Source organism: Felis catus (assembly GCF_018350175.1).
Source record: "Felis catus isolate Fca126 chromosome A2 unlocalized genomic scaffold, F.catus_Fca126_mat1.0 chrA2_random_Un_scaffold_37, whole genome shotgun sequence".
Taxonomy (NCBI): Eukaryota; Metazoa; Chordata; class Mammalia; order Carnivora; family Felidae; genus Felis; species Felis catus.
Window position 1 is genome coordinate 280,078 of NW_025408497.1, and position 26,019 is coordinate 306,096.

Here is a 26,019-nt window from a genome sequence, read left to right on the forward strand (position 1 = left end):
GGGCTGACTGGGACTTGAAAATGGGAAAGTTGCTAATTCCAGGACCTGTGAAATCCATGGGCATGCGGGGGTCTTGCCCATGACATAGGAAGATATTCAGAGACCCTCATCCATCAGCCACAGCAGCCTTATATTCTGCCACTATGTATGGGAACAAGTGACTGCAAACAGTGGCTGGCTGTGGTTACCCAGGGTAACCAGCTGTGGTTACTGGTTTGGTCTGCAAGGTATTGCTATATATGTATTTTTTTTTAATGCATGTTTATTTTTTTTTTCAACATTTATTTATTTTTGGGACAGAGAGAGACAGAGCATGAACGGGGGAGGGGCAGAGAGAGAGGGAGACACAGAATCGGAAACAGGCTCCAGGCTCTGAGCCATCAGCCCAGAGCCCGACGCGGGGCTCGAACTCATGGACCGCGAGATCGTGACCTGGCTGAAGTCGGACGCTTAACCGACTGCGCCACCCAGGCGCCCCAATGCATGTTTATTTTTGAGAGAGAGAGAGAGAGAGACAGAGCATGAGCAGGGGAGGGGCAGAGGGAGAGACAGAGGGAGACACAGAATCTGAAACAGGCTCCAGGCTCTGAGCTGTCAGCACAGAGCCCAACACAGGGCTCGATCCCGGGAACGGAGAGATCATGACCTAGGCTGAAGTCAGAGGCCCAACCAACTGAGCCACCCAGGCACCACTATTTATGTATTCTTATTTTTAAGTTTCTTTCTCTCTCTCTCTCTTTTTTTTTACTGTGAAACATTTTACACATACAAAAGACAAAACTTGAAAGAAGGATAAAAATGTCTTTAGGGTTTTTCACTCCCGGTACGACTGCCATTGGGGCCGGCTCATTCTCGGTTTGGGGGGGGCTGTTCTGTGCATCGTAGTGTGTCTGGCAGCCTGCTTCGACTCCCCCCACTAGGTGCCAGTAGCACCCCCCTGACAACCCAGCTGTGAGTTAAAAAAAAATGTCCTCATTCATAGCCACATGTCATCTGGGGGTAGAATCACCCCCAGTTGAGAGTTACTAATCTAGGCCACGCAATTATGAGTATCTTGTCATATCTGCTTTAGCACCCACTCTGTATTTTCCTTTGCCCTCTCCCTTTCTCCCTAAATACTTCAGCGTGGATCGCCTAAGAGCAAGGACATTCTCCCACACAACACAATCCCAGGATCGCACTCAAGAAGCAGGACAGAAACTCTAATACCATCAAATAGCCAATCACGGTAGCATTGTCCTGGTCATGCCAGAAATGTCCTCTGGAGCTTGGGCTTCCAAACTCGGATCCAGTCAAGGCTCACTGCGTCTGGGCTGTAAAATTTCTTCAGTGTCTGTTATGTATTGTGTTTGAAACCCAACTTAGAACCAAGGAGATTTCACATAGAAATCCCAATTGCTGACTTCTCTTGAGAAATTGGTAGAACCGACAACACCAGACGTGCATTTTCCCAAGGAAGCTGTTGGTTGCCTCCCGGGGGTGACTTCCCTCTTTAGGAAGCTCTCAGGTTCTCCTCCGTCTCCACCCCCACCCAGTTCCCTTAGTGCTGGTCCCTGCAGTGCCTGGAGACGCAGTCAGGCCCACCCCGAGTCAGATGGCCGGAGATTCCATCCAGCGTGGCCACTTAAGAGTTGTGTGGCCTTGGGAAAGGGACTTCACCTCTCTGAGTTTTAGGTTCTTGTCTGTAAATTGCGACCATGGTGATCCCTATGTCGTAGGCTTGTGCGAGGGTTTCACTGAGACTGGGCTTGGGAGGCCCTTAGCACAGGACCTCTTTATGGTCACTGCTCAGCAACTTTTACCCCTTTGCCATCACCCTTATGATTGGAATTTTCTACCCCTGACCTGCCAAAGGGGTAAATGTTGTAGTCTGAAACTCGGTACCTAGCTCTGGCTCTGTTATATGTTTTTAGCTGTGTGACATTGGTCAAGGCTCCTAAGTCCTTCAGGGTTAAGCAGCGGAGGGTGACAGGTTCAGAATAGGAGAGAAGACCCAGGTATGGCCACATTGAATACCTTGCAAAGTGTTGGCCTGGGTGTTATGAAAGAACCCTTGTCCAGCCTGCTATTTTGCCGTGAGCTTGGGTATAAATTCTCCTTTAATTTCAGGTCCCGCCCCACTGAGGCAGGCCTTAGGACAGTGTGCCTTTGAAGAGGCACGGATTGCTTTCCGTGAGGATGAACAAGGCCCTGGGGAGTGGAGGAGTCAGGCTTCCAACCGGGACAGTCTGAGGCCAGAGCACAGGTCCTTGACCACTAGGCTGCACGGCCTTTGAGTGGACACGTGCAGGACTTACATGCTCTCAGATCGCAAAGAAGTGCTTACGGTTCTGCAAATGGCAACACATGCAGGGAGGCCAGTTCAAGGAGCCGCTGGAAGATCAAGACCAGGAGTGTTTCCTGCATCTGCCCCTGGCAGGGCCAGTGCCCTTTGAGGAGGCATTGATGAGAAATGACCTTGGGGGCAGGAATGCCTGTAGGAAGCTCCATACACTTGAGGCCAGGAGGGAACACATGCCATTGTTTTGCCCACCTTCAAACAGAATCAGAAATCCAAGTGGCACATTACACAGCACAGTGTCCCGGGTGCTTTTCAAACATGCTTCAGACGAGCCGGAGTCCCTTCTATTTATTTTTTGTATTTTTATTTGTTTGGAGTCTCTTTTAAAGAAGTGGCCTCAAATGATAAATGTCTTCCCTTCTTTTGCCTCTTCTCTCTTCTTTCTGCTTCCCCTTTATCCCGCATGTCTGTGGTTACCTTCTGGCTTTCACCAGCTCCCCAGCTTGGAGAAACCCTTGCAGGCACATCTTGTTGCCCATGGAGTAGTCTCTCTATATCGTTTTTCATGGCAGGTTACTTCTCTTTGGGCAATGGAGTCCTTGCATTTTAGCAGTCACCTTCAGTGGGGTATACGTTGCACGATAAAAGGCACACGTTTTAAGTGTGGTTTGAGGAGCTTTGCCTGTACCTGTGTAACCACCGCTCCAGAAAGGTACCTCATTCCCACAACCCTTGCGTTCTTGAAAGACTAAAAGATGCTTCTGATACAAGAGGAAATGCTCCGGAATCCTAGTCAAGTGTTTAAATGTCAGAACACAGTTTAGACCTCGGGACTCCTGGAAGCTCTGAAGCAAGATGAGGAGGTTCTGAGCTCTGTTTGGGAATGTTGGGGTCTTTTATTTGCTCGCCGTAATCGGAAAGTGAAGGAACGCCGTATTCTCTTTTTGTTCCTCAAATATGCCAAGCTCATTGCTACCTTGGAGCTGTCGTATTGGCTTGGCTCGAATTCTCCTCCATCAGACCTCACATGCTGGCTTCCTCGCCATTGAGGTCTCCGCTCCAGTGTCGCCTTCTCTGAGAAGCCATCCCTGATGACCCAGGCTCAGTTACCACAGCCTCCCCCCCCACCCCCACCCACTCCAGCCCATCGCTTGGTGTTACTTGCTTCATTTCACATTACAGCCTAAAATTAACTTGTTAATTTCCTGGTTTGCTACTTGATGATCTGTCTCTTTACATTACTGTCCACAGTGCCTAGAGCAGCATCTGGCACAGAGGAATTCTGGTTTCTGACATCCCAGTTTACAAAAGAAAGTATCTCTTTCATTCACTCTTTATTCATTCATTCATTCATTCACCCATTCACATATTCATTTAATAGGTATTTATTGAGCACCTATGGCATACCTAGCACTGTTTTGAGAGCTATAATAGTGACAGTACAGACACAATCCCTGCACTCAAAGAACTAACACTCAAATGGCTCGAGACAAGTAACACACAAGTAAATCTTGAAAGAAATTGACACTAAATGGAACCTTATGAAATTGTCAATATTCAATCATCTTTGACGGTAAAAATGGCAATGTTTCAACCTAATTGTTCTGAACTGGGACGAGTGATATCAAGGAAAAGTATAGTTTCTTTAGTGAGGTACCTGTATTAGGGTTCCCCAGAGAAACAGGACCTATAGGAGATATCTATATCTATATCTATACCTATCTATATCTAGGTATATACATATACATATAGAGAGATAGAGAGAGAGAGATACATTATGTGCACTTGCCATTAGGAAGTCTGAAATCAGCAGAACTGACACCCCAGTTTGAAGGCTGTCAGGCAGGAAAATTCCCTTTTACTCAAGAGAGGGTCAGCCTTTTGGTCTGTACATGCCTTCAACTGATTAGACGAGGCCCACCCGAATGATGGAGCACAATGTACTCAGTCTCTTGACTGTCAGTGGTCATCTCATGCAAACGCACATTCTCAGATGCATCCAAAATGACCTTTGACCAAATATTTGGGCACCCTGTGGCCCAGTCAAGTGGACACTTAAAAGTTACCATTATAGTTCTTTTAGGAACTTACTACTCAGAGTGTGTCCTGTGGAGCAGCTTCATTTTCATGACCTGGGAGCTTGAGCGGAAGAATCTCATGCCCTGCCACAGACTTATTGAAATAGAATCTGCATTTTATCAAGGCCCCTAGGTAGCATGAATGCACATTGTTTGAGAAGCACCCAAACTATGTGCCCCCAATAGATGGCAAATCCTTGGGAATTTGGTTTATAGTGCATAGTTGGTGATTTCCACTGTCTTCTTTATGAAGCTTTTTGGACACATGTTTTAACATGTTTTTTAGCATGTACCCTAATCCATACACATTTGTTGTACTAATAAGTATGTGCGTGTACCGGTGAACAGTTATTAGGTACATTATAAGGCATACATAAAAATGAATTTTAAGCTGAGCTGAAGGTGCAGTAAGTATTATTTTAAATTTTGTTGGTAAGCACGGTGATGTCATACGATCATTAGCTAACATCAAAGCATGATGTATGTTGAGGATGAAACTTACCATTAATAAACAGTCCATATTTTGAATATTTTTCATGAGAGTTTTGATTATTCTTGGCTGACTTTGCTTTGATCTGAATAGAACATCATTGTTTTTAACCTTGTGACAAGCTAGCTGTTGAAGAGAAGGGGAGAGTCGACGCAATTGTTTTCTTGTGCTTCCTCTATCAGTATTTTCTTCAGCCTGCGGTTTTGTTATGGGGTGGGGAGGGGTGGTTTAAGCCATGTGCCTGCTTACTGATGGTTAGCCTCGCTATCCCTAGATAATGTATCTGCATATTTCCTTTAGGGGGGCACATAGCTGTGATATGGGCAACGTACCCCAGAGAGCTCACACATGGCTCTGATAAGGAAGGCATTTCTTGTTGGATGAACCCCAGGGGCAGGGGGTTCTTCTGCCCACTGTGGTTCCACGGCACCCACCTGTCAGGGTCTGAGGCAGAGACTAGAGCATGGACTTGGAGGTCCCGTAGATTTGGGTCCACACTCATGGGCTCTGCCTCGTACCAATGGTGTGACCTTGGGCAAAGTACATATCCTCTCCCTCCTTCCATAGAAAGTGGTGGTATTACCATCTCATTCCTTGGATTGCCATGTACAGTAAATGAAATACCGCTTGTAAAACCACTGACACAGTTCCAAGGGCAGCAGCAACAACAAACAAAACACACACACCTTGTCTCCCCTAGTGTCGTGTTGTGATACTCTGCTACAAACCTGCCTTTGTCCGTGGAACTCTAGTGAGGCACATGGTCAGACTAGGCTTCATCAAAGCGATACTGCTCCAAGACAAGTTTAGGGGCGCGGTGGCTTTTCTCCTTTTTCTTTGTAAGGAAAGAGACTCTGGGACAATCTGTGACTTGGGTTGGAGCCATTTGAGATCCTCACTGCAGTGACAGCCTGCTGGTAATGTGAGATCCTAATAGCTTGTGTTAATCCTGGAGACAGGAGGTGAGGACAAGGGAGGCTCTTGAGTGTGGCCCCCCTAACGTCTCCACGCACCTCGCTGCCATCTTTCTTGGGGCTGAAGGACAGGAGATTCTAACTCTCCTGAGCTTCCCTTCTCTTTAGGGGAGCTGGTACAGGTAAGCTGATTTCCAAGCAGGAAAGGGCAAAACAGGCTGAGTACTGTTAGTGGCTACAGTGTTCTAGAACCACCTCTAGGAATGTTCACCAGGGGAGAGAACCTTCAGAAGTGTGCAGAGTTGGAGCACATTGCCTTTCTCTTGCTCCCACAAAATCAAGCTGACCAACCCTGTAAGGAGGGGGAGTCCCTTAGCATCCACAAGAGTCTTGGTAACAGCTTTGCAAATCCCATGATTATATTTGCTGAAGGGTGTCCATCAAAGAGGGCGTCCTCTCCGTATCTGAGCATTTCCTTCTACAAAGTCCATTCTATTTTGAGAAGCCAGTGCTAGGAAAAAGCTTGGGGTCTCCTAAGGAGCTTGAATGATCTCATGGCAAACCTACAGAGAATGATGTAACTGATCACCCTAACCTTTGGTGACCAACAAACGCAACCAAATTCAAACCTGCTTTGATCCTTATCTCCTGCTCTCTGGTTTCCATTTTGCCTGCATCTTGCTATATGCCTGGACTGTGTCAGGATCTTTTACGTTCCAGTGAAAGAAATCTTTTTTTTTTTCAGTATATGAAGTTTATTGTCAAATTGGTTTCCATACAACACCCAGTGCTCATCCCAAAAGGTGCCCTCCTCAATGCCCATCACCCACCCTCCCCTCCCTCCCACCCCCCATCAACCCTCAGTTTGTTCTCAGTTTTTAAGAGTCTCTTATGCTTTGGCTCTCTTCCACTCTAACCTCTTTTTTTTTTTCCTTGCCCTCCCCCATGGGTTTCTGTTAAGTTTCTCAGGATCCACATAAGAGTGAAACCATATGGTATCTGTCTTTCTCTGTATGGCTTATTTCACTTAGCATCACACTCTCCAGTTCCATCCACGTTGCTACAAAGGGCCATATTTCCTTCTTTCTCATTGCCACGTAGTACTCCATTGTGTATATAAACCACAATTTCTTTATCCATTCATCAGTTGATGGACATTTAGGCTCTTTCCATAATTTGGCTATTGTTGAGAGTGCTGCTATAAACATTGGGGTACAAGTGCCCCTATGCATCAGTACTCCTGTATCCCTTGGGTCAATTCCTAGCAGTGCTATTGCTGGGTCATAGGGTAGGTCTATTTTTAATTTTCTGAGGAACCTCCACACTGTTTTCCAGAGTGGCTGCACTAATTTGCATTCCCACCAACAGTGCAAAAGGCTTCCCGTTTCTCCACATCCTCGCATTTATAGTCTCCTGATTTGTTCATTTTGGCCACTCTGACTGGCATGAGGTGATATCTGAGTGTGGTTTTGATTTGTATTTCCCTGATGAGGAGCGACGTTGAGCATCTTTTCATGTGCCTGTTGGCCATCCGGATGTCTTCTTTAGAGAAGTGTCTATTCATGTTTTCTGCCCATTTCTTCACTGGGTTATTTGTTTTTCGGGTGTGGAGTTTGGTGAGCTCTTTATAGATTTTGGATACTAGCCCTTGGTCCGATATGTCATTTGCAAATATCTCTTCCCATTCCGTTGGTTGCCTTTTAGTTTTGTTGGTTGTTTCCTTTGCTGTGCAGAAGCTTTTTATCTTCATAAGGTCCCAGTAATTCACTTTTGCTTTTAATTCCCTTGCCTTTGGGGATGTGTCGAGTAAGAGATTGCTACGGCTGAGGTCAGAGAGGTCTTTTCCTGCTTTCTCCTCTAAGGTTTTGATGGTTTCCTGTCTCACATTCAGGTCCTTTATCCATTTTGAGTTTATTTTTGTGAATGGTGTGAGAAAGTGGTCTAATTTCAACCTTCTGCATGTTGCTGTCCAGTTCTCCCAGCACCATTTGTTAAAGAGATTGTCTTTTTTCCATTGGATGTTCTTTCCTGCTTTGTCAAAGATGAGTTGGCCATACGTTTGTGGGTCTAGTTCTGGGGTTTCTATTCTATTCCATTGGTCTATGTGTCTGTTTTTGTGCCAATACCATGCTGTCTTGATGATGACAGCTTTGTAGTAGAGGCTAAAGTCTGGGATTGTGATGCCTCCTGCTTTGGTCTTCTTCTTCAAAATTCCTTTGGCTATTCGGGGCCTTTTGTGGTTCCATATGAATTTTAGGATTGCTTGTTCTAGTTTTGAGAAGAATGCTCGTGCAATTTTGATTGGGATTGCATTGAATGTGTAGATAGCTTTGGGTAGTATTGACATTTTGACAAGATTTATTCTTCCAATCCATGAGCAGGGAATGTCTTTCCATTTCTTTAAATCTTCTTCAATTACTTTCATACGTTTTCTATAGTTTTCAGCATACAGATCTTTTACATCTTTGGTTAGATTTATTCCTAGGTATTTTATGCTTCTTGGTGCAATTGTGAATGGGATCAGTTTCTTTATTTGTCTTTCTGTTGCTTCATTGTTAGTGTATAAGAATGCAACTGATTTCTGTACATTGATTTTGTATCCTGCAACTTTGCTGAATTCATGTATCAGTTCTAGCAGACTTTTGGTGGAGTCTATCGGATTTTCCATGTATAATATCATGTCATCTGCAAAAAGCGAAAGCTTGACTTCACTTTGCCAGTTTTGATGCCTTTGATTTCCTTTTGTTGTCTGCTTGCTGATGCTAGAACTTCCAACACTATGTTAAACAACAGCGGTGAGAGTGGGCATCCCTGTCGTGTTCCTGATCTGAGGGAAAAAGCTCTCAGTTTTTCCCCGTTGAGGATGATGTTAGCTGTGGGCTTTTCATAAATGGCTTTTATGATGTGTAAGTATGTTCCTTCTATCCCGACTTTCTCAAGGGTTTTTATTAAGAAAGGGTGCTGGATTTTGTCAAAGGCCTTTTCTGCATCGATTGACAGGATCATATGGTTCTTCTCTTTTTTTTTGTTAATGTGATGTATCACGTTGATTGATTTGCAAATGTTGAACCAGCCCTGCATCCCAGGAATGAATCCCACTTGGTCATGGTGAATAATTCTTTTTATATGCCGTTGAATTCGATTTGCTAGGATCTTATTGAGAATTTTTGCATCCATATTCATCAGGGATATTGGCCTGTAGTTGTCTTTTTTTACTGGGTCTCTGTCTGGTTTAGGAATCAAAGTAATACTGGCTTCATAGAATGAGTCTGGAAGTTTTCCTTCCCCTTCTATTTCTTGGAATAGCTTGAGAAGGATAGGTATTATCTCTGCTTTAAACGTCTGGTAGAACTCCCCTGGGAAGCCATCTGGTCCTGGACTCTTATTTGTTGGGAGATTTTTGATAACCGATTCAGTTTCTTCGCTGGTTATGGGTCTGTTCAAGCTTTCTATTTCCTCCTGATTGAGTTTTGGAAGAGTGTGGGTGTTCAGGAATTTGTCCATTTCTTCCAGGTTGTCCAATTTGTTGGCATATAATTTTTCATAGTATTCCCTGATAATTGTTTGTTTCTCTGAGGGATTGGTTGTAATAATTCCATTTTCATTCATGATTTGATCTATTTGGCTCATCTCTCTTTTCTTTTTGAGAAGCCTGGCTAGAGGTTTGTCAATTTTGTTTATTTTTTCAAAAAACCAACTCTTGGTTTTGTTGATGTGCTCTACAGTTTTGTTAGATTCTATATTGTTTATTTCTGCTCTGATCTTTATTATTTCTCTTCTTCTGCTGGGTTGAGGCTGCCTTTGCTGTTCTGTTTCTATTTCCTTTAGGTGTGCTGTTAGATTTTGGTTTTGGGATTTTTCTTGTTTCTTGAGATAGGCCTGGATTGCAATGTATTTTCCTCTCAGGACTGCCTTCGCTGCGTCCCAAAGCGTTTGGATTGTTGTATTTTCATTTTCGTTTGTTTCCATATATTTTTAAATTTCTTCTCTAATTGCCTGGTTGACCCACTCATTCGTCAGTAGGGTATTCTTTAACCTCCATGCTTTTGGAGGTTTTCCAGACTTTTTCCTGTGGTTGATTTCAAGCTTCATAGCATTGTGGTCTGAAAGTATGCATGGTATAATTTCAATTCTTGTAAACTTATGAAGGGCTGTTTTGTGACCCAGTATGTGATCTATCTTGGAGAATGTTCCATGTGCACTCGAGAAGAAAGTATAGTCTGTTGCTTTGGGATGCAGAGTTCTAAATATATCTGTCAAGTCCATCTGATCCAATGTATCATTCAGGGCCCTTGTTTCTTTATTGACCGTGTGTCTAGATGATCTATCCATTTCTGTTGCTGGTGTTATTTTGATAAGGATTGCACTGAACGTGTAGATTGCTTTGAGTATTATTGACATTTTAACAACTGTTAAATTGTTCTTCCACTCCATGGGATGGTTTTCCATTTTCTTGTGTCTTCTTCAGTTTCTTTCCTAAGTTTCTGTAGTTTTCAGTGTATCCATTTTTCACCCCTTTGGTTAGGTTTATCCCTAGGTATTTTATCTTTTTTGGTGCAAGTTTAAGTGGGATCAATTCCTTGATTTCGCTTTCTGCTGCTTCATTGTTGGTGTATAGCAATGCAACTGATTTCTGTACGTTGATTTTATATCCTTCAACCTTGCTGAATTCATGTATAAGTTCTAACAGTTTTTTGATGGAGTCTTTTGGGTTTTCCACGTAGATTACCATGGTGTCTACAAAGAGTGAAATTTTGACTTCCTCCTTGCCGATTTGGATGCCTTTAATTTTTTTTCGTTGTCTGACTGCTGAGGCTAGGAATTCCAACCCTCTGTAATAACAGTGATGAGAATGGACCTCCTTGTGGAGTTCATGACTTTAGGGGAGAAAGCTCTCATTTTTTCCCCATTGAAGATGATATTAGCGGTGTGACCTTTATGATCTTGAGGTATGATCCTTCTATCCCTGCTTTCTGGAAAGTTTTTATTTAAAAAGGGTGCCATATTTTGTCACATGCTTTCGGGAACCTCTATTGAGAGGACCATGTGGTTCTTATCCTCTCTTTTATTAATGTCAGATATCACATTGATTAATTTGTGGATATTGAACCAGTCTTGCATCCCAGGATCAATCCCACTTGATTGTGGGGAATAATTATTTTAATGTGTTTTTGGATCTGGTTGGCTAGTATCTTGTTGAGAACTGTTGCAACCATGTTCATCAGGGAAACTGATTTGTAGTTCTCCTTTTAAGTGGGGTCTTTGTCCAGTTTTGGAATCAAGGTAATGCTGGCCTTGTAGAATTCGTTTGAAAGTTTTCCTTCCATTTCTAGTTTTTGGAACACCTTCAAAGGAATAGGTGGTGACTCTTCTTTAAATGTTTGGTAGAATTCCTCTGGAAAGCCATCTGGCCCTGGACTCTTTGTTGGGAGATTTTTGATTACAGATTCAATTTCTTTCCTGGTGATGGGTCTGTTCAGGTTTTCTCTTTCTTCCTGTTTCAGTTTTGGTAGTTTTATGTTTCTAGGAATTTTTCCATTTCTTCCAGATTGCCCAATTTGTTGGCATATAATTGCTCACAGTATTCCCCCCTTATTGTTTGTATTTATGTGGTGTTTGTTGTGATATCTCCTCTTTCATTCATGATTTCATTTATTTGGGTCCTTTCCATTTTCTTTTTGATCAGTCTGGCTAGGGGTGTATCTATTTTGTTCATTCTTTCAAAGGACCCTCTTCCGGATTAGTTGATCGGTTCTACTTCTTTTTTTAAAATCAATATCATTGATTTCTGCCCTAATATTTATTATTTCCCTTCTTCAGCTGGTTTTGGGCTTTATTTGCTCTTCTTTCTCCAGCTCCTTTAGGTGTAAGGTTACATTGTGTATTTGAGACCGTTCTTCCTTCTTTAAGAAGGCCTGGATTGCTATATACTTGCTCTTATGACTGCCTTTCTTGCATTCCAGAGGTTTGGGGCTGTCATGTTTTCATTTTCATTGGCTTCCATGTACTTTTATATTTCCTCTTTATTTTCTTGGTTAACCCGTTCATTCTATAGTAGGATGTTCTTTAATCTCCAGGTATCCATGGTCTTTCCAAATTTGTTCGTGTGGTTTCACAGATTTCTTGTCCAGTCCCCTGCAGGTGTTTTCACTTTCTCTCTCTTTCTCTCCAGCTACGTTCAGGGGAGTGCTTTTCTTGCACCATCCCCGTGGGCTGCACTCTCCCCCTTTCCTTTTCTCCGTCCTCTCTCTCCACAAACAGCTCCCTGCCCTCCCCGGCTTTTCTCTCCAGCAGTTCACCTATCCACACCACATACCTGCCATGTTCTGTGGCTCAAGTGATGCAGATTATTGTCTTAATGTTCAAATCTCTTTGCTAGCTGTTCAGAATGATTTGGTGCTGATCTAACTGCATTTGCAGGATGAGACAAGCTCAGGGTCTACATCTAGAGACCACGCTTATAGCGTTCAAACTCAATTTTTGGCTTACCTGAGGGTGGATGTGGCATCATCCCATTGTTCTAATAAGTATTTCTCCCACTTACTGGTGAGGATGAGTGTTCCTTGTTTTTAATATGCTTCCTGATCCTTCATATTTTTATCAGCTCTTTATTGGTTGTCTCCCAGAAGGAATACTTAGGGATGAATCAGGAGATGTGACCTTCCACTCAGACTGAGAAGTAACAAGACAGTTCATAAATCTTGTGTAGGGGAGTACTCTGGATGCAGGATTAGAAATTGCTGTCCAGCTTCCCTGTCTCTCCTTTTACACCACCCAAGTTACATTAACACGTCTCACACATCATCTCATCTTCCAAAATAGACATTTTCTTTATTTCAGCATCTTGTTTTTAGTGCCCATTCAGTGAATCAACTCCTTGAAATTTAACCACCCATCATAGCTCTTATCTGATACCAAGAGATTGGTCTTCAAGGGGGCATAGTTGGACACAACAAGATCCACAAGTGGGGCCATAGCCTCATTGACTACCATGCCCTGGGACTTAGATGTGTATGATTGATAGAAAATGTCCTTGACAGTCAGCTGAAGGGTTCCAGGCATAAAGGTGATTCCTGAAAATGGCAAACGAGAAGGCTTCAATCATATCTTTAAAGTAAATACCATTACCTTAACCATCCTGGCAGGCACATGAGATCTCTTTCAGTACTAGCCTTCTAGGCTATCACCTCTCCGTTGGGCCAGCAACCAAATAGCAGCTTTGGTAGAAATCGACTCTGAGCCCTCTGAGCATTGTTGCCATTACCTTTTCCTCTCAAGCGGTCAATAATTTACATGGGTAGGTGTCAGATTAATTGCTATTTGAAATGCAGCCTGATTTTGAAACTGTGTGATGCAAGGGGGTTGTGGAAACTTCCTCTATGTTGGTGCCTCTTGTGTGAAAATAGCCATTGCTGTGGATCCTGGATTTGCACTGAACACAAACATTCCTTCCTCTTTTCTTCTGGCTGTTCGATAGTGTTTCTTCCATCCATTTATCACATATTTGGGGACTATTATGTGACTGGCACATGCAGGGTACATCTGTCTGCCCCAGGCTGTTCTATGATTATGTCAAGCAGAGGCTTCCCTTGATTTCACAAGCTTGGAGAATTAGAATATTTCTGGGAGCAACTGATGATGACAATGTCTGTCTTATACTAAAGCTTCCATACCCTATTACAGACCTATTGGTTTTGGAAAAGCATCTGGTGTACCAGTGTGGGCCTTGGCCACACCTCCCCCCTTTGTCTTTTGTGTCTCAGATGGAAATATCTTAAGGACAATAAAAAGAGTCCCTGTTCAAAACTGATGGTTGCCAGAGCACAAGAAACAACGAGTGTTGGCAAGGGTGTAGAGAAAGAAGAACCCTCTTGCACTGTTGGTGGAAATGCAAACTGCTGCAGCCATTCTTGAAAACAGCATGGAGGGTCCTCAAAAAGTTAAAAGAGGAGCACCTGGGTGGCTCATTCAGTTAAGCATTCAACTCTTGATTTCAGCTAAGGTCTTTATCTCATGGTTCATGAGATTGAGCCCTGCCTCAGGTTCCACGCTGACAGCATTGATCCTGCTTGGGATTCTCTGTCTCCCCCCGCCTCTCTCTGCCCCTGCCCCCACCCCCAATCACATACACACACTCATTCTCAAATGAACATTTTTAAAAAGTTAAAAATAGAACTGCCCTACAATTCAGCAATTGCAGTACTAGGTATTCACCCAAAGAATACAAAAATACCAATTCAAAAGGATACATGCACCCCGATGTTTATAGCAGCATTGCCTCAACAGCCAAAGTATGGGTGGAGCCCAAATGTCCATTGAACAATGAATGGATAATGAAGAATCGGTGTATATGTATATAATGGAATATTACTCAGACTACAGAAAGAATGAAATCTTGCCATTTGCAAAGACATGGATGGAAGTAGTTTATGAACTAGTTCATAAGTAAAATAAGTCAGTCAGAGAAAGACAAATATATGATTTCACTCACATGTGGAATATAAGAAATAAAACAGATGAACGTAGGGGAAGGGAAGGAAAAATAAGATAAAAACAGCGAGGGAGGCAAACCCTGAGAGACTTCTAACTATAGAGAACAAACTGAGTATTGGTGGATGGGAAGTGGTTGGGGGGATGGGGTAAATGGCTGATGGGCATTAAGGAGCCCACTTGTGATGACCGCTGGCTGTTATGTGTAAGTGATGAATCACTAAATTCTACTCCTGCAACCAGTACTACACTACATGTTAACTAAGTTGGATTTAAAGAAAATCTTGGAAGGAGGGGCGCCTGGGTGGCTCAGTCGGTTGAGCGTCCGACTTTGGCTCAGGTCACGAACTCGCAAGCTGTGAGTTCAAGCCCCGCGTCAGGCTCTGTGTTGACAGCTGGGAGCCTGGAGCCTGCTTGGGATTCTGTGTCTCCCTCTCTCTCTGCCCCTCCCCCGCTCATGCTCTGTCTCTCTCTCTCTTTCTCTATCAAAAATAAATAAACATTAAAGGATTTTAAATAAAATCCTGGAAGGAAAAAAATCAACGTTGGCAAAGATGTAGAGAAATCAGAACTTTCAAACACTGCTTGTGGAAATGTGAAATGGTACGGCTACTCTGGAAAACAGTTTGGCAATTTCTTAATAAGTTAAAAACTTAAATAAGTTAAAATTCCAAGCTATAAACCCAAGAGAATTGAAGACATGTATTCCCACAAAAACTTCTACATAAATGTTCATAGGAGCACTATTCACAATTCCTGAAATGTGGAAACAACCCAGTTGTTCATCAACTGGTGACCAGATACATCAAAGGTGGTAAAACCGTACAAGGGGATATTGTCTAGTCATCAAAAGCCATGCAGTACTGTCACATGTGTAGATGAACTTCAAGAACATTGTGCTAAGTGAGAGAAGCAAAAGTCCATGTCTTGTATAATTCCATTTATATGAAACCTCCAGAACAGGCAGAACCAAGAGACATAAGTAGATTTAGTGGTTGCCAGGGAATTGGCGTGGGAGGAATTGGGATATGGGCTTTCTTCTCAGAATGATAATAATATTTTAGACTTAGTGGTAATAGTTGTGCAACATCAGGAGTATAAAAAAAGCCACTGGATTGTCCATTTTAAAATGGTCAGAATGACGGCTTTTAACTGTTGTCAATTTCACCTTTTTTTTTACATTTTTTTCATTTTTTAGTATGTTTTAAATATGAAATTTATTGTCAACTTGGTTTCCATACAACACCCAGCGCTCATCCCAACAGGTGCCCTCCTCAATGCCCACCACCCACTTTCCCTCCCTCCCACCCCCCATCAACCCTCAGTTTTTTCTCAGTTTTTAAGAGTCTCTTATGGTTTGGCTCCTCCTTCTCTAATATTTTTTTTAAAAAATAAAAAATTGAAAGCTTCAAAAAATAAAAATAAAAATAACCAAAAAGGAGCATTTCAAACATAAAGAACAAGAAAAACATGTCCCTGGTTTCCATAAGATTAAAGTCATACAGCCTTGCGGATACTAAGACATGAGATAAAGTCTGTAACTTTCTGGAATGTCATTGGCCATGATGATTTATGACACTTCATGTGAAAAAACATATGTAGTCCTGCACTGACTGTTCCTTCCTCAGGGAAGTCTGTTCTTTGTGAAGATTTTGTATCCTGGGTGGCTATTTTAACTTGGGCTTAAATGAAAGTCTTCTCCCTTCTCTCTAAAATTAAAAAAAAAAAAAAAAAAAAACTTTTATTCACTTTGAATCAACATAGTTGTTTTGTAGTGTTGTTCAACTCTCCTATTTCCTGGTTGATCTTTTGTGTAGTTGTTCTCTCCATGATTCAAAGTGGGATATTGAAATCTCATACTGGGAAGTATACTTTTGAATAAAAAAGGAAAGTTTAGAGTAATGACGCTGCTTTCCTTGGTGACCCTTTCCCAAAGTATCGTCCTAAACTATTTTTTTTTAATTTTTTTTCAACGTTTATTTATTTTTGGGACAGAGAGAGACAGAGCATGAACGGGGGAGGGGCAGAGAGAGAGGGAGACACAGAATCGGAAACAGGCTCCAGGCTCTGAGCCATCATCAGCCCAGAGCCCGACGCGGGGCTCGAACTCCCAGACCGCGAGATCGTGACCTGGCTGAAGTCGGACGCTTAACCGACTGCGCCACCCAGGTGCCCCGTAAGCAGAAGCAATACAATGAAAACAAAGGTATAGTCCCCCAGAGTGGCTTCTTTGCAGTGGGAATATGCATGTTGTGCTACCTCCTTGCAGCATCCTTTCCTGATTTTCTAGCTGAAGGGAGTTTCTTTTCCTTCTGAACTCCTTGTCAATTTACCGAGGACCTTCCTGATTGCATTAAATTGCTCCTTCCTCGATCTCATCTCCCCTAGGAGTGTTTCAGCCCCTCTGAGGGTCGAACTTTGTCTCAGTCATCCTTAGCTCCAGCTTCTTGCTCAGTGATTTTCATTCTATGGACTTTTGATAACATTTCAGAATACACGTTCAGAAGAAACGTATCATTGCTATTTGCCCAAAGAGTGGTTTTAAACATGTATTATTTCACATGTGGTTTAGAGTATGGACTGTGGAGCTGGGGTCAAGATGGCAGCATGGGAGGGGCCTGAACTCACCTCCTCCCATGAACACAAGAATTCAACAGCTGCTTATGGAACAATTCCCTCTGAAAAGGATCTGAAAGATAGCTTAACAGTGTCTGTAAAATAACGGATAAAAGGATAACATATATGGAAACAGGAGAGGCAGAGACACAGTCTCACAAGAAACCCCACTCCAGGTGTGGTGACCCACAGTCAGGAGGATCTCATAATACAGAAGTTGTCCCAGAGGACTGAGGGGATTGTGAGCTACCTCAGGCACCCCAACTCTTGGGAACTACATGGCAAAGATGAGCCTCCAAGCATAGGGCCTTCAAAAAATAGGACTTACTTCCTGAAGTACTCAAGGGCTTCTGTTGAGCCGTGGTGTGGCTCACTCCTGTCTTGTCTTCTTTGTGCCTCCCACACCTGGCATTCTCAAGGATACCTGCTCTTTGAATGCTCTTTAGGGTTTTTTGTTTTTTAACTACAAGCCTATTCTCAGGCAAAAGCAATAGGCTGAGCCATTTGTGGGAACTTATAATGGCAAACACTTCATGGGAAACCTCCAGGGAACATGTGCTTTGAGTTTCCTAGGAACCTCCTAATTCCACAAAATATTTCTATTTTGGAGCCTCTCAGAGGCTAAGATTTCCTTGCGGTGATAAATGGCCTACAAGGTAGTTAAGCACTCTCTATGGATAATTTGTGTTTTATTCTCACAAAAACACATATGTCTGACTCTATTACTGTGCCCATTTCACAAATAAGGAAACTGAGGCTCAGAGAGGGATGATATTACAAAAGTGGCAGTTCGTGGAGCTGAGATGAAACCTTAGGCCTGTTTATAGACCCCCACACAATGGGAAGAATTCAGGCATCAGATGGACATCCTTTTACCATCTCTCCATTCTGTGAATGACTGAGACTGGAATCCCATAGGAGCCTCTGTCCCAGGGGCTCCTCTCCCATGTCTTACCCAGTCGCACCCAGGCCAGGCAGCTCCAGTAGGTTTCTGGTGCTGGGGGCAGGAATATCATCAGTTGGTCCCCATGGCTGAGGGCCCATGTATCAGAGAGGATGCTAGCCACTTTCTGGGAGAGATTAATCATTCTTCCAGAGCTGCATTTGTCTTCTTCTCCTTTGGCATCATTGATTATCTCATTTAATCTCTTCAACAACACTAAGAAACGGGTACCATTAACATCTCCATTTGACTGATAACAAAACTAAGGTTTTAGCTAAGCAGTTTCCTCAAGGACATTTGGTTTTAGTGACAAGGCCAGGATTTAAACACAAACCTGTTTGGCTGCCAAGCCTGTGTTTTTAGTCACTTGCTAGAACACCTCTCCTGTGAATTTGTACTTTCTAGGGCCAGGCATGGATGGGGTTTGAATCTCATGATCTTTGGTTATGAAACAGACACCTTACCAGGGGGTCTTTGCCAACATTTCAAAGTTGAAAAACTTTTTTGGTTTTACCTTTTCAAGTTGGGACCTTTGGTTTAGCACATCCTTTATCAAATTAAAGTGTGGAGAATTGTTTTGCCTCGGGTTTGGAGTCAGAAAATTTGAAGGTCCAAGTAGCAGTTTTTCTCTTTGGTCCTCATCAGGCACACCAGGTCACAGAGAAGATTTGAAACCAGCTCCACATTTGTCTCGGGGAACCACCTAGGCAAGTTGGAGAAAAGGCAGTGTGTCGGTACGTGTCTCAGAGAGATCATCTTTGAGGTCCTAGTGCTGCGAACGAATCCATAAGGTCAACAATTTCTTTATGAATACAAACAAGAGTCAGACTGCTGGAGAGAAAGAAATTGAACACAAATATCTACCGACTTCAACAACAGACTCTCTTAAGGGACTTGAGATATTGGGAGGATGGGGGAGCTGTTGTCTCTGTCTCCTCTGAGAACTGCTTACCTTTTGCAATTTCGATGCCAGCTCTGGGGCAGGAGGAACTTTCCCAGACTTGGAACAAACCAAGTACTGGATCACTTTCATTGGCTCCTAGGCCTAAAAGACAATCTCCTTTGCCTGTGGAAGGTGGGGCTTGGGGGCCGTGAGGCAAAATGAAACAATGAATATATCTTGACTTTTAATAGTATGTCAAGAGAAATAGGCCACAGACTATAGTGCCAGGTGTGGTAGACTTTAAGATAACAGACACAGAAGTTGAGTAAGATTTTATCACAAAGTCTTGCACTGATGAAAGAGATTGCTCATCAGTCACAAGAGCACTGAGCCCTGAACACTGAACCCACAAAAATGTCAGGGTTTCTTTTAAAAACTGTCACATTGAAAGTCCTCTAGATATTGTCCCATAAGACTGTCTCATAACAAAGTTTGTAGCATTTAGATCGTGAGTGGAGACCTTGTGATACTCAGCAGAAGAGGGAAAGGTAGACCTTAGAGTCTCGAGTTAGCAAAATCTAAGAAGGTTATTTAAAAGGAGGTATTGATAATATACATTTCAAAGCAGTCCCAGTATTTAACAAAATATCGAACATGTATCCTTTGTTGGAATTTTAACTTCATTTTTCTAACTGTGTGATGTGTAAATTTATCTGTTTCAGGTGGTTGGCCTTCTTCTTCCCAATTCCCATCCACGTTTGCAAACATAGAAAAGAGTAAACAATGACTGCTTTGGGTTATTGATAGATTTATTCAAGTTCTAGAAACTCAGGATTAGTGATTTTCATTTGATGATACTGGCATATCATCAATGTACTCAACATTAGAACAAAAATACTTGTATCAAATCATGAGAGTTCAAATGCTGTTATTAGCTTCCTACTGTCTACAATACGAACAAATTCTTTAGAGTAAGGTCTGGTTAGATATAGGTTCGGTTGCTTCAACAAACACTCCCAGTAATTTATTCCTTCCTTCCTGAATAGTCTGGGCATATGCAGTCCATAGCTGGCTTAGCAGCTCCACCCTCTCAGGGACTCAGGTTCCTTCTGTGAAGGTGCTCCACCACCTCTAGGGTAGAACTGAGAGGACTCAGCATCATGTCCACATCCAGGAAGTGGGAAGTGAAGGTGGGAAAGGGGAGGACATGCCTCTAGCTTCAGAGAATAACCAGAAAGTTTTCCATATCACTTCTGCTCACATTTCATTGGTCTGAACTTAGTCGCCTGGCTGTACATAGCTTCGTGAGAGGCTGGGAAATGTGGTCTTTCTTTTTGAGTGGTTATGTGTTCAGACAGAAATAGGGCATTCCATTTCTATGAGAGAACTGAGGGCATGACTATTGAGTGACCACTAACAGTTTCTGTCAGGGTCTACCCCTTTGATTAAACAACTGTCCGCAAATACACACAGAGCATCATCCCCACACATAGAACATTGTCATATTCAAGAAATATAACCCCCAGGTCTCCTAGAATGACTACATCTGGGTCAAAATTTAGTATCTCTTGTTACTCCTTGGTTCTCTCCATTCAGTAGGGATAGAATTCCTATCTGACAAACTATAAACTAAAGCATGAGTTATGTCTAGTCTCCAGACCAACCAATATCTATCCCTGGAGTAGGGTATTGCTATAAAAACTCCAATACTGGAAAGAGAAGAGTGAATAATGAGGTAACATAGGTCCCTAGCAATGATCCAACTCCCCTAGGCATGAATTATGACAGAACCCTGTCCTGGCACTCTTTGGGGCCTCAGTCCATTCAGTAGGTCCTGATTCTGCTGTCTGGGAGGCGTTGCTTCCTCTGCTGTCATCTTTAGCTTTTGTCTTTCCCTCTGGAACATTCTTTCATGTTCATCATCCTCTGTGGACAAATCTGAGGTGGATGTTTGGAAGAATATACCCTTCTTGAGGACAGGATGGCTTTTGCAGCCCACTTCCTGCTGCGCAGAAAGGGGATCATGAGGATTGTATTAGAGGTCAAACTAGTCTATGCCTTATTGACAATGGCGTTACAAGAAAGGATATGCTCTCTCCTCCCCATTTTCCTAGGCTATGGTTTCTTTTGCAAGCAAATTCCCTCAAACATTTAGGCTTCTGGTCTACTTTTATGTCTGTCAAATTCCATATGTAAATAGTCATCCTGAAATATTTTGTTCAGGCATAGTTTTGGGGCCTGAAAACTCTGGTCTTCTGTGTAGCTTGTTCTGGGATTTACCAAGTCTCCCTACTAAATCAATGACAGCTATTTTGCACTTAGCCAATTTACCTTGAGTCAGCCATATTGGGGAGGTGACTGAGAAAGGCTTGGGTGTCCTGTCCTGCTTAGGCTACCTATTGAAAGCCACTTGTAATTCCTTCAGTTTGGGGTGCAGAAGTTTTTGCCTCTCTCAGGCTTTGGAGGCACTAGTCACTCTCGTTGCCGCCAAATTGGATTGTCATCTACAGGCAGAAAGAGCTTCCTTAGAAGAGCTGTATACCCTTGAATCAGTGCTGGCAGACTGGCTGACCCTAGCCTGAGATCTGTTTGTGGCAAGTTCCTGGTGAAAGTGGCAAAATGCATCCCACAGACACCACGTTCCAAATATTACGATTAATTTCTTCTTGAGTTTCAGGTTCTGATGGCATGTGATCCGCCATGAGAATGATCATAGACAACAGCTTAGTGTTTTGTCACAACATAAAAACTGTCACCAGACTTGCCACCAGACTGTAATACCTGTGCCTTCCCACCTACTGCCTGCCCACCAAACCTATGCCACTTATGTTGGGTTCTAAACTATCAGCCACTCCCTTCTTGTATCAAATTCTGTAATAGTTTGGATATAGAGCGGGTTGCTCTAACAGGGGTATAAATAACCGTGGCTTCGACAAAATATGTATTTCTCTTTCATGTAACAGTCTAGGTATATGTTCAAACCCACAATGGTTACCCTATAGTGTCAGATACCCAGGATTCTGTATGGTTGCTCTGTGGTTCCTTACTGACAAGGTCAAAGATGACTCAGCACAGCAGATCTGTTTGCAGCGAGCAGGCAAGGAAAATGGGGAGGGGAGAGCATATCCTTTCTTTTAACACCATTGCCCATAGCACACCTCACTTCCATTTGCATTCTGTTGACCATAACTTAACACTTCCTGGTAATGTAAAGGCTTAGTCTACAAAGCCATGTACCCAACTAAATATCAGGAATTCTCTCAATATGAGAGAAGGTGGGAATGGATGTTAGGTGGCAACAAGCAGTACTGTTGACAAGTCAATAATCTTGACTCCACTCTTCACTTCCCAGCCTCTCCTCAACATATGGTCATCTGGGTTCTGGCCTTCACCTCCCAGTTGTATCCTTCCCACCAAGGTCATCCTGTCGTAGCTCAATGCAAGTTGTCTCTTGCCCTTCTCGATCCCACTGTAGCAACTGACCCATTAGACCTCTCCCTCTCTCCCAACCCCAAAAGCTAATCATCAAGACCTCTCACTTGTATGTCTGGAAACAATTGCCTCATCTTCCCACTACTTCCAGTCTTGCGCAACTAACATAGGCCAGGCCACCACCATCTCATGCGCAGCCTTAAAATTGGCCTGTTTACTTTTCCTGCCACCCACTTCCCTTTCACGTCAACCCATTCTCCATCTCCAATCAGAATGATCTTTTAACAATGAAAGCTCAGCAATCAGTCAGTGAATGATTGAAATTCTTCAATGGCTTCTCAGTACTTTCCGGAAAAAGCACAGAGTTCTTTACTGGTTTGCAAGGCCCTGCAGAAACAGGCTTTGGTTACTTCTCCAGCTTCATCTCTTAAAAGAAGCCTGTATTCTCTCCTCACCTTTTTGCTCCAGGTATACTGAAGTACCACGTATGTATCTATTTCCCAGGTCCTCTTGTATCTCTGGTGGCTGTTACTCTGTTTCAGGCATTATCCAAAGTCATTTTCACACATTGGAATTTTGTTCATTTATCTCTTTATTTTGGTCTTTATTTGCTTACTTATTTATTATTTTTGATGAATAAAAATTTTATGTATTTGAGACTTACAATGTGATAGGTTGATATATGCATACACTGTGAAGTGATAACCACAATGAAACTGGTTAACATATCCATCACCACCCATAGCTACTTTGTTTTTGTGGTGTGGTTAGAATGCTTGAGATCTGCTCTCTTAGTCAATTTCAAGTATACGATATGCTATTGTTAACTGTAGTCAACGTACTGTACGTTAGGTCGCTAGAACTTGTGCATCTTACAATGGAAAGTTTGTACGTTTTGATCAGTATCTCCCCCTTTTGCCCATCCTCCAGCCTCTGGTAACTACCCTTCAACTCTCTGTCTCTACAAGTTTAACTTTTCTTTAGACGAAGAGTTCACACGTGCATGAGATTATACAATATCTGTCTGTGTGCGTCTGACTAATTTCACTTAGAATCATGTCCTCTGGGTTCACCCACGTTGTCAGAAATGGTAGAACTTCCTTCTTTCTTCTGGCCAGATACTATTCCACTGAATGCACAGGCCATTTTTCTTTATTTTGATGGGCACTTAAAGTTGTTTCCATATCTTGGCTACTGAATAATATTGCAATGAACATGGGAGTACAGATGTCTCATTGAGATAGTGATCTACACCCAGAAGTGGGATTGCTGGATCATTTGGTATTTCTATTTTTAACTTTTTGAGAACCTCCAAACTGTTTTCCACAATGGCTGTACCGATTTACATTCCTGGAAATAGTGCTGAAGGGTTCACTTTTCCTCCACATCCTTGCCCACAGTTGTTATCTTTTGACTTTTGGAGAATAGCCATCCTAACAAACAGGTGTGAGGTAATAGCTCATTGTGGTTTTGGTTTGCATTTCCCTGACAATTAGCGATGTTGAGCATCTTTTCTTATACCGGTTAGCCTTTTGTATGTCTTCTTTGGAAAAAGTCTATTTGGGTCCTTGCCCACTTTTTCACCCTGTTATATGGTTTCTTTGCTGTTGACTTTGGGAAAATTGTAAGAGGAAACTTTATTTAAAATGGAAGTGTTGAATTACTCTATTGTATACCTGAAACGAATGCAACACTGTATGCTAATGAACTGGAAAGAAAATAAAACCTTAAAGAAAATGGAGTCAGGGGGCCAGAAGGGGGAAGCTCACAGGCTCTACCACGTGTCATTTCCTGCAGACCCACTGGAAGGAGACATATCTTGTAAGCTGACACTACTTCAGCTACTGCTATACTACCTCAGCAAGAGGAAGAAAGGTCTTTCTTCTTCCCCCATGATGGCCCAGCTGGTGACGGTCACAACTTAAGCAGTGAAAAGCCACTATACTTGGATCTCCCAGTTTACTCCAATGGACTTTTACTATATCATAGCCCTCCCGATTTCTTCCTTTCCTCTACAAAAGTGTTCCTCTCCTTTGTTCTCCAGACTTGCTATAGCTTCCTTCTCCCAAGGGGCAGTTCTCTGCTATTCCTAAAGAAGCCATTTTCTTTTCCTGGTAACATAACTGGTAGTTTTATTTTTAAGGTTAACTATTCATGTGAACTCCTTATTTGTTTTGTATATTAACTCTTTCTTGGAGATGGTCTGCACATGTATTCTCCGATTCTGTAGGTTGCTTTTCCATTTTGTTGATGGTTTCCTTCCCTTTCCTTCCCTGTGCTTTTTAGTTTGATGTGGGCCCAATTGTTTAGTTTTACTTTGACTTCGTATGCTTTTGGTGCCAATCCCAAAATCTCATTGCCTAGAGCATAGTCAAGGAGCTTTCCTCTTTGATTTTTCCTAGACGTATGATGGTTTCAGGTGTTACATTTAAGTCTTTAAGCCATTTTAAGTAGATTTTTGTGTATCATGTAAGGGAAGGGTTCACTTTCATTCTTTTGCATGTAGATATACAGTTTCCCAACAGAATCTAATGAAGAGATAGATTGTCTCCTATTCACCCATTGCTGGGGGTCACCTTTGGGGAGTCCCTTTGAATTTTTTTTTTCAACGTTTATTTTATTTTTGGGACAGAGAGAGACAGAGCATGAACGGGGGAGGGGCAGAGAGAGAGGGAGACACAGAATCTGAAACAGGCTCCAGGCTCTGAGCCATCAGCCCAGAGCCCTACGCGGGGCTGGAACTCTCGGACCGCGAGATCGTGACCTGGCTGAAGTCGGGCGCTTAACCGACTGCGCCACCCAGGCGCCCCTGGGGAGTCCCCTTTGTGGCAGCTCATTTCTGAGGTTCACAGACACCCATACTCACTAAGAAATAAACAGACACCACAAGCACAGAATCACACCCAGCCTCACCTGGGAACACAGGTATGGGGCTTATGAACAGATTCACACACAGACCCACACTGCAGACATGGCCAGTGACACCCCGAGGAGAACACACACACACACACACTACACACGGTAAGACCCAAGGGGCAGCAAATTCACACACATAACTAATATATACACGTACAAAACCCAGACATACATAGACACTCCCATAGGGACACACATGCCCCCAGATATGTACATAATGGAAGGGGCTTTTTTTTTTTTCAACGTTTATTTATTTTGGGGACAGAGAGAGACAGAGCATGAACGGGGGAGGGGCAGAGAGAGAGGGAGACACAGAATCAGAAACAGGCTCCAGGCTCTGAGCCATCAGCCCAGAGCCCTACGCGGGGCTGGAACTCACGGACCGCGAGATCGTGACCTGGCTGAAGTCGGACGCTTAACCGACTGCGCCACCCAGGCGCCCCCATGGAAGGGGCTTTTGAAAAGCCATGGTCACGCGGGGCGTCCTTTGTGAGCTATCAGGGTTGAAGGCAGCTGATTGGTGGAGAGAGAGCATAAAGCGTCTGAATTGCTATGGCAATGCTCAAACAGGTGAAGACTTGGATGAAGAGAGATCTTCGTCTGCTCCACCTGTTACTGACAGTCTACTTAACTGGCTACTGTGGCCTGCTCATCTAGTGATTTACTGACCTGCTGAGCTACTAACTTGTCTGAACCCTCCTCCCTCCCTTCTTGTACTTGATCTGATCCGGGTACTCTCCCTGACCCCCTTCTTCTCCTGCCACACCCCCCTCCCCAATCCCATCCCTATTTAAACCCCGCCCCCCCACCTCACCCCCTTTCCCACCCCGTCCCTTCCCCTCCCACCCCCACCACCTCCTCACCCCCATCTGCACCTCCTCTCTGGTGCCCAGGCGCCCCCTGAAAGGACCAGAATATGACGGTTCGGAAGCTATTTTTCTATATCCTCTTACTCGGGTATGCCGGTTACCCCAAG

At 43.2% G+C, this 26,019-nt stretch overlaps 2 protein-coding genes and 1 long non-coding RNA gene across 9 annotated transcripts in view; 2 read left to right on the plus strand and 1 right to left on the minus strand.

Annotated features, from left to right (window-relative positions):
* LOC123383548 (transport and Golgi organization protein 1 homolog) overlaps positions 1-26,019 on the plus strand; it is a 355,976-nt gene that overhangs the window by 247,313 nt on the left and 82,644 nt on the right. The window lies entirely within an intron of this gene.
* LOC109497044 (transport and Golgi organization protein 1 homolog) overlaps positions 1-26,019 on the plus strand; it is a 259,754-nt gene that overhangs the window by 214,533 nt on the left and 19,202 nt on the right. The gene's annotated exons all lie outside the window — the stretch shown is intronic.
* LOC123383551 lies at positions 12,570-24,811 on the minus strand. Its single transcript, XR_006593381.1, has 2 exons — positions 16,882-24,811; positions 12,570-12,836 (listed from the first exon to the last, which is right to left on the minus strand). It is a non-coding gene; the product is annotated as an uncharacterized LOC123383551 (long non-coding RNA).